Raw genomic sequence first — 11,558 nt, 5'->3', positions numbered from 1 at the left:
CGGCCGTCATGCTTCATGCCAAATAAGGCCTAGCGACGACCTTGAAGCAGCGCACGGCCGTCGGCTGCAGCGCTCGCGGACGGCATCTCTGCGGTAACCTGCGGCATCCGCTGCTGCACTTAACTGGTGCGAATGTGTGTACTTTCGCGATGCAGCTCAGGGCAGACATTTTTTCACGCACGTTCAATTTAAATATCAACACCGTCTGTACAAATGGTCGATGCTGCAAAAACGAGGCGGGACTACAGTACGATGTTGCTGCGCCGTCGGTCGGTACAGCTAGAAAGGTTGACGTAGCCTACTTTATGTGCGGCTCCTGAAATATGATCTGAAGCAGAAGTGTGCAGTCGGTAGGATGTTGAATCGGTCCATCTCGTGTTCGTTTCGCCCTCCGGCGCCGACGCGCACTTTGTCAGACGCCATCACCTTCTCGGTTACCGTCGCGAACCGAAGCGCCAAGCTTAAGGGTTCACGCATGCACCGCATACAGCACTCGAGCAGACGACTTTCGCAGGTACCGGTTGGTTGGTTGGTTGCACAACTTTTATTTCCATCGGAAATGGGCGTCCTCTTCTCCGCCCACGGCACGCGTGCCGGGGAAGACAGGGAGTCGTGCGCCCGCGGATTAGAGGCTGGCAGGTAGCCCTTGGCTTGTTGCGGCCTCTTCCGCCAGATGGACGGTGCAGTGCTGGATCGCAGGGTCCGCGCTTCGCCGCAGGGTATCCCAGGCTGCTCTACTTGTAATATTTTGTCCTATCCCTGGAGATTGTGGGTACTCCCAAATTATGTGGTCGAAGGACCCTCTCGCCCCACAGTGTTTGCACGTCTCTTGCTGTGTATAAAGTTTGTTTTTGTTTATCAATTCTGACTCCGACCCTTACTCTGGTTTGAACCGGCGAAAGTTGGGCACCAAACGACCACCCCTTCAGTCATTACACGTAGCTTACTTCCGACTGAGCTTGCCACGCAAGTCGAGGGCATCTCCTTTGAGACCGGAACAGCTGCCCTACATACTCTAAGGGTGTCTCGGAGTGTGCGCACCAGTTGTGACGCATCGTTCATAACTTATAATTATTAACGGGTAACAGTCGTTTTGCGGTTGCTGCCGCCCCGAAGGCGTAGGATGCAGCGATGAAGGAGCGTAGAGACGAGCGGGAGACGGTCGGGACTTGAGCGGCTGCTAGAGATCCGAGACCATGGGTTTCAAGGTCGCACCGCCTACAGTGTCACGAAGCCGTTTGGGCTTGTACCAAGAAGGCTTTAATGGGGTTGACCCGGGCGGCACCGGAGAGCCCGCGAAGAGCCGCCCAGCGGCTGCTGTCGCAGACTGTTGCGGCAATATATAGAGCATGAAGAATTGTTTGGTGGCATCGGACGACTCCCGAAAAAATGCGGGCTAAGAGAGCCCAAATATGAAATTCGGCAACAATGACGTCATTGCGAGTTTCTCTGCACTATACGGGCAAACTGACGAGAATAATAAACGTTTAACCTGTGATTTTGTCCTTATTCTAAATGCTAGCGCCTAAACCAGTTCGCGCGCTTTATCTACAGCCTTCGTAGAATCCAATCGTTGCATGAAGTTCAAATGTAAAAAAAAAACATTTAATTACCATCAGCAAACATTGTTGTTTTTTTTTTTCATTTTGAGCAATTTGATACCTTCAGCTTTGAAACGACTTTCTCCAAATTTTCATTATTTCAATTAATTCAACGATTACACGCTTGAAGTTTTTTTTTATTTGAGATCATAGACCACTGCCATTTCATTCTGTGCATTTTGACACCTTTAAACACCAATTTCCCAATTCTTATGTTATTATTTATTCAATTCATCAATTATTTAAAGGGTTTCATTAACCCATCTAGCCTATCACACACATCAATCAATCATCAATCCCTAGAACCACAAATTACCGAGATTTTCTTTTTTTTTTTACGCAGGCCCCGATTATTTCCGGCACGAGGTGCGGACAGCAACTACAACTATACTACTACGACGCCGACGGCTTTTCGGCCGAACAGCTGTATAAGCTATCGCTGCGAACGGTGTGGCAGGATCGCGCGCAGCAATCGGAGAACACGTGCGGGGTCGCCGCCACGCAGGAAGAAAGAGGGACGTCCTCGCCGCCACGCAGGAAAGAGGGGGGGGGGGGGGGGGGGGGGGGCATACGCAGCGCCGAGCGGGCGTGGCAAGAGCGCCTGCAGCAATCCGATAACACGCGCGGTCGCCGCCACGGAGGAAGAGGGGGGCTGAAAGGGGGACGGAGCTGGTTACGAGGCCGATGCGGACGCCGCGAAACCCAGAAACGGACGACAGAGAGCTGCGCTCTAAAAGAAAAGAAAGCTGGTTCACGTGAAAACTGAACTTCAAAGTTTTACTGAAAGCTGCCTTCACCGCTGGCACTGCGTGCATGTGGCAAAGACAACTTTTTAGCTAAACACGATCGATATTTTTTGTATTCGAATCAAGAAGTGCGGAAGACGGGACAAAAAAACAGCAAGACAAGAGCTGTTTTGTCAGTTGAGCTTTATTCATGCAAACACCTAAAATATATTGTTGAAGCAAGCAAAAAAAACCCAAGTTCAAAATGTGCCAACAAAACAAAAAGTAGTTGTGAGCCTGACGTACGCATTCCCCTTGTACCAGCGCACTGCTGTGAAGCCTCTTCACATAAAAATAATTAGGTTAAGTAGTGAAGTTTACCTTTTACCTTGCAGGCGTGCTGTTCGCCTGCCGACTTCGCTAATATACGGCGAAGTTCAAAATCAGAATCAAAATTTCATTAGTCATTTTTTTAGTTGTGCTACAAAAATGATAAGAATGTCTCATAGTTGACGAGTGGAAGGGGATCTCCGGTACAAAATAACCATGCAGTAAGTGAAACAAAACGCAGCGTATAAGCAATCAAGAGACACACGTAAGTATTGTACACGTAATGTATAAATATTAGTACATTCAACTCTTCCTTAAACAAAAAGAGTATAGCATGAAAATATATGAAAGTAATAATAGAGAAAACGTCCGTATATTAAGGAATAGCACGCTTCCGGTGATTACCTAGAGAAGATTTGCATAGTAAATAACAACGTGCGTAACTAGTACTAACGCTGCAACGTTAAAGGCCCCGTGTCACAGAAAAGCCAGTGTCAGCGTTGTGGTTGTAACGCGAAAATCAGAAGAAATTAAAGAAACAATGAGTTTTTCGAGCCCGGTTCTTTAGCAGTGCGAGGTGAGCACGCAACCACTCCGCCACAGAACCTTTGTTTGTTTTTTCTTTCTTACAAATTCCGCCCCAGAACCGCATTATCTCCGAATAAAAGTGGACCTAATGTACCCACTGCCTTATGACTGTCAGCTAATGTTTAGGTGCATGATTAGAAAGAAACTAATTACTGAAGTAATAGTTAAGCAAGTAGCAAATAACATTTCCGCTTTTCTTACATGCGATGCGGCGCTCACTGGAAAATGCCTTCGATAGTACGGCGCTGCCGCAACAGATGGCGGAAGCCGCCGCCCGATTCAAAACCTTATACATACATCCATCATCTTCACAGCATTGAGATTTAAACGCTATCGCGTCGGGCTCTTAAAGGCGGAGCTGAACCTTCCTTCCTTCGTTTTTTTTTTTTTTTGTTTTTTTTTTTTTTTTTAGGTGGCATTTAAGTTTGTGTCTAAAACGGCGTAATGTACGGGAGTGTTTTAACTTCTAAAGGTAGGGCGTTCCATATCACTACCGACGAAAATAAAGTCTGCTTGCTATAGTTAGTCCGTACTTTTGGGAAGAGCAAATTGTTGTTAGAGGCACACCTGGTAACGCTGGAACTTGTAAGGCTAGGTATTGTGAATGTAAAAGTTGTTACTTGTTCGTTGATGAGCTTAAGAGTAAAATAGCCGAATTAAATTTAAAGAGGCCAGTGAGAGTTAAAATAGCATTCGCATGGAGTAAAGTAGTGGCATTAACAATTCGTGGGCTGAATGTAATGAATCTAATGGCTTTGTTCTGACTCACCTGAACCAAAGTGGCATGAGCCATGAGTATTTCTCTAACATGTTATAGGATAAGTTCTGCGGCTGTGAACGAATGAGTAATACAATGTGATTAATGTTAAGGTTAAAGTATGGGCGTGCTTTGGTAAAGATGCAAACTCCAGGCGCAATTTTCTTATTTATAAAGGCAATATGATCATGATACTTGAGGCCACTGTCGAGTTTAGCACCGAGAAACGTGGAACAGTTAGATGGTAACATATTTTGGTTGACAATAGTGATAGGCGGAATAAAAGCTAGTTTTAATTGATGAGATGTGAATACTGCAAATTTGTTTCAACATGTTGTTTTTACACTGGTAAATCACGTTATCTAGGCCGGAATTGAGTTTATTTAACCTACCAGAGGCTAAATGACGTGGCGTGTTCAGTTAGCCTAGCAGGGAACACTGTTTTTGCCTGCTGACGACCTCCCAGCAGGCCACTAGGGTGCGACGCCCGAAGCCGCACCTGCCCGCTAGAGACCAAATGTCCACGTTGCGTATTTTAGAAGCAAATCCAGAGAAACCTCTCAGATCGCGCCGACAAAAGGGCGCGATCGAGACAAAAGCTTTTGTTCTTGTCGTGTTGTGGTCAGTGTCAGCGTGCAAAGAATCTACATCTATGAAAATATGCTCTTCCTCGCTTTCGAGCCGAAATTGGATTTTTTTTTTTTTTAGCGAAGCTCCACTTTTAACATGCAAATCTGAAGGTCATGTCGCATCGAGAAAATGACCTTGAAAGGAGCGTGCCGCGCTTCCCTAACAGAGCCAGCGCTCGTCGGCAGGTGCGTCCCGTGACTCGCCTGACGTAAGCAGGAGGAGGAGAAAACATTTATTTACGATGATATGATTTGGGAAGAGAGGTGCGTTTAGTTGTGGAGCTGAGTGACAGACCCTATTCCGGGACGCCATTGGCCGCCGCCGCTGCCCCAGCTCTGGACCAGGACGCGCTGGGCCTCCAGGTCCGAGCTAGACAGGGCCGCCTCCCAGCCCTCCCTAGTTGGCTGTTTTATAGCTTTTATATTCGTATTTTGCTGACAGGCCCACACCATGTGGTATAGGTCAGCATACTGCCCGCAGAATTTGCACTTACCCGTGAATGTCGGGTCCATTGTTTTAGTATGGCGGGATTTAGAAAACACCCGGTTTGGAGCCGTCTAAGGTGGCATTCTTCAGATCTGTCGAGACCTTTTGGTGGATCCCGGGGGTGCCCTCCTGCAGAGGCGTAAATAATTTTTAATGTCCGCATAAGTTATGAGCGAGATTGGTATGGTTGCCTCGGTAGAACCGGAGGATTGAGTGCAACCCTGGGGGAGGAACGCTCGGGCAGCCGCGTGAGCGGTCCCGTTCCCCTCCACCCCCCGGTGACCGGGCACCCATATAACCTGTTTTTTACTAGTAGCCGAATTTGAATTTTTCGTATGTGCCAATGGGCGAGTAATTTCGGCAGGCCTGTTGCGAGTCCGACATTATACTGGTTGCAGGTACTAGTCGTTGGGCTGTGATGGAAGACGCAGAATCTAACCACTCTGCAGATATCATCCGCTTTGAACCTAGTGTTCCACAAGTCTCTGCTTACGTGACCTGCCTAGAAGTTTCGGACGTTCGAACTGTGGCGAACTACTTCACCGATCATATGGTAGTCGTTGATTTTATTCGCATAAAAGACAAGTTTGACCAGCATCAAATAATAAAGATTGACCAAGGCTTGAACAATAAGAGATTAACCAAAGCTAAACTGTGTCCAACCATGTTTAACCGAGCTTTTGAGCCGTATAACCAGGTTCATTCGAGTTATCATCATCATCATCAGCCTGATTATACCCACTGCAGGGCGAAGGCCTCTCCCATATTTCTCCACTTAACCCGGTTCTGTGCTAGCTGCATCCACTTGACCCCTGCGAACTTCTTAATCTCATCCGCCCACCTAACTTTCTGCCGCCCCCTGCTACGCTTTCCTTCCCTTGGAATCCAGTTTGTTACCCTCAGCGACCATCGGTTATCCTCTCTTCGCACTACATGTCCTGCCCATGTCCATTTCTTCTTCTTAATTTCTACTAGAATGTCGGTAACTTGAGTTATTTCTGTGACCCACTCGAGTTATAACCCATTCGAGTTATACCTTAGCTATACTCTTTATATAGTAAGTTCGGTTAATCCATTCTTGGTTTTCAACTTGGTTTCGTTCGATTTATAGTGCTTAAGGTGTCAAAGCGACTCAGGCTATAAAGGACGCCGTAGTGAGGTTCTGCCACTTCTGGTTTGTGAATTGACATTGCACGGGCGCGTTTTGCCTCAGTCGAAGCGCGGCCGTCACTTGGAAAGACGATCGCCCTATAGTCGAGCACCCTAAACAATCAGAGGTGGTCTTCTGCTGACCCTGCCTGGACAGTCACCAGCCGCCAGCGCGATCCCCAAATCTTTGCGGGCCTTCGCGGTGAAGATGTCGACGACTGGCTCGACAACTACAACAGGGTCAGTACATTTAACCGCTGGGATGACGCTCACAAACTGCTCAACGTCGTCTTTTAGTTGGCCGACGTCACCAAAACCTGGTTCCTCAATCATGAGGATGACATCGCTGACTGGCCTACATTCACGGACCAGCTAAGAAAATTTTCGGTACTCCGGCTGGTCACTCAGAGCAGGCCAAGAAAAAACTCGAAGCTCGTCTCCAGCAGCCCGGCGAGTCCTATATGTCGTATATCGAGGACGTTCTGGCCCTTTGTCACCGTGTCAACGCTGCTATGCCTGAACCTAAGCGTGTTCGCCACTTAATTAAGGGCATCAACACTGCTGCTTTCAACGCCTTCGTGGTTCAGAATCAATCGTCCGTGTCTGACATGGCATCCACATGTCAACGTCTGGACCAGCTACAGTCGTGCCGCCTCATGCAAGACCCCAGTGATGGCGGCTCCCTCATAGATGGAAAATTGCGTTCCCTGATACGCACCGTGATCCGAGAGGAGCTCTGCGGCCTCACCAACCCCCCCCCCCCCCCCCCCCCCTGTATCTCCAACTTTTCCGCCAGCAACCGTGAATTTGAGCAGCATCATCAAAGATGAACTGACCAATTTCAACTGCACTGGGGCACCTGCTCCACCTCCCATCGCCTCCCAACCTCCCTTGCCAACCTATGCCGAGGTTACTTCACGCCCACCCGCCCCGCCTTCCCCGACTTGTTCGGCACCCGTGTGCGGTCACGTCGCTGCAATGGCACCATATCCTACAGTGCCCCGTCCTATTCCAGCCTGGCGCCCCTCTCGCCCTGTGTGCTACTATATTGTGGGATACGTGGCCACATTGCCCGTGTCTGTCGCCGCCGCCAGTAAAACGAGCAACGCGGTTATGCTCCCTTTGAACGTACCCGCGTGCGCCAGCCTGATTATTCTACTCTGCCCTAATCAGACTTTTACCGGCGTTCTTCCTCTCCTCCGGATTCCACCGATGTTTCACGGCCCTCGCGTCCTTCCCGACGCCGATCCCCTTCGCGTTTTTGCCGCACGTCGAAAACTTATCGGGTCGACTGGGTCGCTGGGTACTACGTCTTCAAGAGTACACCATCACCTATAAATCTGGGCAAAAACACCTCGACGCTGACGCCCTCTCTCGCTGCCCATTGCTTCCTACTGACGCGGCTCCACCTACGGCCTCCTCTTCCACCTGCCATCCGAGTCAGCCTTCTGCTGGCCATCTGAATGTTGCACTCATCGCTATGACCCCACTCAAGAACAACGGTGATTTCCTGTCCCTGCAGCTAGCTAAACCCTACAGCCGCACAATCATCGCTCGTCTCCGTGATGAATCAGTGGCACCAAACAGTCGCTTGCGCCGTCAGCTTCGTCGGTCCCGATTTCAACATGAAACACTACCGCGACATTTATCACCCTACGGGACAACGCTGGGTAACCGTTGTACCTCGCTCCCTTCGTCTTAAAAGTTTGAAGGATTACCACGACGACACCACTGCTGGTCATTTAGGCCACCATAAAACTTACGACCACATCAAGAGTTGCTATTCCTTGCCTGAACTTTCTGCCAGCGTCGCCAAATACATTTCATCCTGTTCGTCTTGCCAGCCTCGCAAGTGTTCAACATTTCTTTCTGCTGGACTACTGCAACCTCTACCTTGCCCATTTGTTTCTTTTGACACGGTCGCCGTTGACTTGTCGGGCCTCTCCCTTTGACATCAGACGGCAACCCTTCAGTTGTCACTGCTATCGACCATCTAACGCGTACGCTGAAACCGTCCCTCTTCGCTCCGGTTCCGCCTCTGAAGTCGCCGATGTTTTCCTGCGTGCGATAATTTTGCGTCATGGAGCTCCCCGTATTCTCATTAGCGACCGTGGAAAGAGATTTCTTTCTCAAGTCCTTGAGGAAGTGCTGCGCGCAGCCAACACCGTCCTTAAGACTTCTTCTAGCTACCCCCCTCAGACCAATGGACTCATCGAGCGGTTTCATCGCACTTTGTCCGACATGATATCCATGTATATCGCTCCTGACCACCGAAACTGGAACAACGTTTTACCTTTCGGCACCTACGCCTACAATTCCGCTGTTCTGCGCACTGGTTATAGCCCTTTGTTTTTAGTTTATGGCCGCCCACCATCGACAGTATTCGACACTACTTTCTTCTCTGCTCCCTCCTCTCCGTCTGAATCTCTGGGCGAAAAATTTGCCACTCGTATGGCCCAGTGTCGCCAACTTGCCCGTTTGAACACTGAAGATGCCCAACAAGAACGCACAGCACTGTATGATCAACGCCACAGAACTCCTTCCTTTTACCCCGGTGATGAAGTTCTCCTGTGGACACCAGTCCGCATTCCTGGCCTGTGTGAGAAGTTCCTTCATCGTTACATTGGCCCTTATACAGTACTCCAACAAACGTCTACGGTGAACTATCGCGTTATTCCCTCGCACACCGTCGCAGGTCGACGTCGTCGCTCCGAAGAGATCGTCCACGTCTCGCGCATGAAGCCTTATGCCCGTCGTACCTCATCCCTGTAATCAGCGACCAGCTTGGCCGCTCTCTTGTCGGGGGGATTTGTGTGAGCGCATGCAGTGCGCGAACTTTCACCTGTTTCATCTGTATAGATTCATCATCATCATCATCGCTGACGGCTGCTTAGAGCGTCGCGCGCTGTGAGCCAGCTGGTTCTAGAAAATAACAGACGTTCGTGCAAATGCTACCTTACAGTATATACTGCTGCCTCTCATCATAGTCCGCCCTTCAATACCCATGGAGTCGCTTACACGGATGCCTCTTATGTGGCTCCTCGCGGCTCCGGAAGCCAGGTCCTCTTTCATACTCGTCTATCTACCCCTGTTACACACACTAGCGGCCCCTTTCTCCACCCTCCGGATATTATCTCGCTTGAGGTCCTCTCCATCATTCATGCAATTCAAAGTTTCCATTCTCTCCCACCTGTGCCTCAGTATATTATATCGTCACGTAGTGGTGACAAGGCCGTACACGCCAAAAGAAGACACAGGCGTGATGGTACTGAAATAACTCCTTATTGGGGCTGACTTGAGCCCGCAAAAGAACTAAGCAACTCGGCGGCGGCGATAACAACAAACGTGCTCGTCGGTCGTCGGACAAAGAATGCCCATCACACTCGTCAACGCTCAATTTAAAGGCTGCACAGAACAATCTAGATAACGTCGCAAACAGCTACCAGCACGGGCTAGAACATTGTGGAAAGACACCCGAGTGGCCGGAACCTTCGAGACAGATCTCGGTGCATCTTGCGCTACAACGAAACTGATAAAGGTGTGACTTGCGACATCAAGCATTAACAAACAAAGATTACGGAACTGATACGCGGTCCAGAATCAGAGTGATAAGCCTGTATGCAGGCGGCTGTTAAAAAAAAAAAAAAACAAATACAGTTTTGAAGGTTTCGCGGCAATATACACTGACTCCCAGGCTGCTATCCGTGCCATTCAATCTAAAAGTCTAACACGTCATCTGTCCACGGAGCTCGAGGTTGCACTCGTTGCGCTGCAGCCCTGCCCCACGTCTTCCTCCGATGGATCCCTGGACACTCGGGGATTGACGGCAATGAGCTGACGAACCAGCTCACCCGTGAAACTCGTAACCGGGCACCGTTTATCCCCTGGCCAAGATCCTTGGAGGGCGGGCCGAGAGTGTCTCTTCGCGCCACCATCAGCGAATACTACAATACTGCTCGCTTAGACCGCAAGCTCTACCCCGACCCTCGTCCTAATCTTTCCGTTCGGGAGGCTCATATCCTTCGGCAAATACAGTTTAACACACTCATAACCCCTGCCCGGCTATATCTGTACAAATTCCGTCGCGATCCATCATGCCCCAACAGCCCTTCCCCTTATGCCAACCTTTCACACTGCTATTTTCATGTCCGGTTGCACTGCAATCGGGATTCTTTCCCAGCTCCTCCCATACTATCTGGACCTGGGTGGACTGGCTTGGTGCTGAGGGTGAAGAAGAACAGCGCCTGCTCGTCCAGCAGGCCATCGATGTATCAGGTGCCTAAGTGTTGCGCCTCAATAAAGTCTTGTACTACTAAACTGCTACTAACCTGTGGCGTATGAGACCGAGGCCAGTTGACTCCAAGAAAGGAGCTCGCCAGCTAACAAAAAAAAAGTAGTTGTTTGTTTAGCTTGTGCTTAAACCTGGAGTTACGCGAGAGCTATTTACGTGGCTACGCTTAGGTTCGGTTTGACGGTAAAAACATGGCTTTTCCACATATTAGTTGATTCTATGGTTCCAGCTTTATTTATGCCATCGGGGCACTTTTGACCATTAAAGTGCGATGAGGCGACAGCCTCTATCTCGCGATGATCCGAAACCCTCCACTGCGGCACCTCTTTCTCTCTGTTTTCACTCCCACCTTCGCGATGACGAGATAGCGTAAGCTACCAGCCAGCATATAAAACCCCACTTTAACCGAGCCGTATGAACGTGCCTGCGTGCCCTAGGGATAACGTGAATGCAAGGCTGATAGTGATATCACCCTCCCATATGAAAGGAGCTGCCCGAGTTGGCAGCTCCTGCCAAACGTAATGTCAGGAATGTTGTGTACACGTTGTGCACCGCCTCCTAGTGGACGGACGCACGGCCGCTCCATTAGCCATGCCTAGCCGTGCGTACCTCGGAACTGGACCTTCCTCGGGCCATGCGCGCGACCAGGGCACGAGGAGCAACGCCTTCTTTACAAGCGCTCGCGCTTCTCTCTTTCCTTCTTTTCTCCTCTCTCCGAAAGGCGCGATAAATGCAGTCTCGAAACGAAGAGAAACAAACTAATTGATTTATAGGAAGGGAGCGGTAACTGTCTCACTTGATTTCTGTGGACACCTCAACCGCGCTGTAAGGGAAGGGAGGAAGGTGGGAGTGAAGTGGAAAGAGAGAAAGAGGAGCCGTAGTGGAGGGCTACGGAGTAATTTCGACCACCTGGGGATCTTAAGCGTGCGCTGACATCGTGATGGGGCTGGGGCAGGCAGGTGGGTCACCGCCGCTTGCGGCGGGAGCTAGCCTGCCAACGA

At 49.7% G+C, this 11,558-nt stretch overlaps 1 long non-coding RNA gene across 1 annotated transcript in view; it reads right to left on the bottom strand.

Moving 5' to 3' along the window:
• Window positions 1–11,558, bottom strand: part of LOC146207195 (uncharacterized) — a 51,012-nt gene that overhangs the window by 36,670 nt on the left and 2,784 nt on the right. The window contains exon 2 of the long non-coding RNA XR_014703313.1: window positions 5,125–5,246. This is a non-coding gene — a long non-coding RNA (uncharacterized LOC146207195). The remainder of the gene's footprint in view (window positions 1–5,124; window positions 5,247–11,558) is intronic.

The sequence above is a fragment of the Amblyomma maculatum genome, chromosome 1 (assembly GCF_055883805.1).
Source record: "Amblyomma maculatum isolate TAMU_Amacu chromosome 1, ASM5588380v1, whole genome shotgun sequence".
Taxonomy (NCBI): Eukaryota; Metazoa; Arthropoda; class Arachnida; order Ixodida; family Ixodidae; genus Amblyomma; species Amblyomma maculatum.
This window is presented reverse-complemented; position numbering and strand designations above follow the sequence as displayed.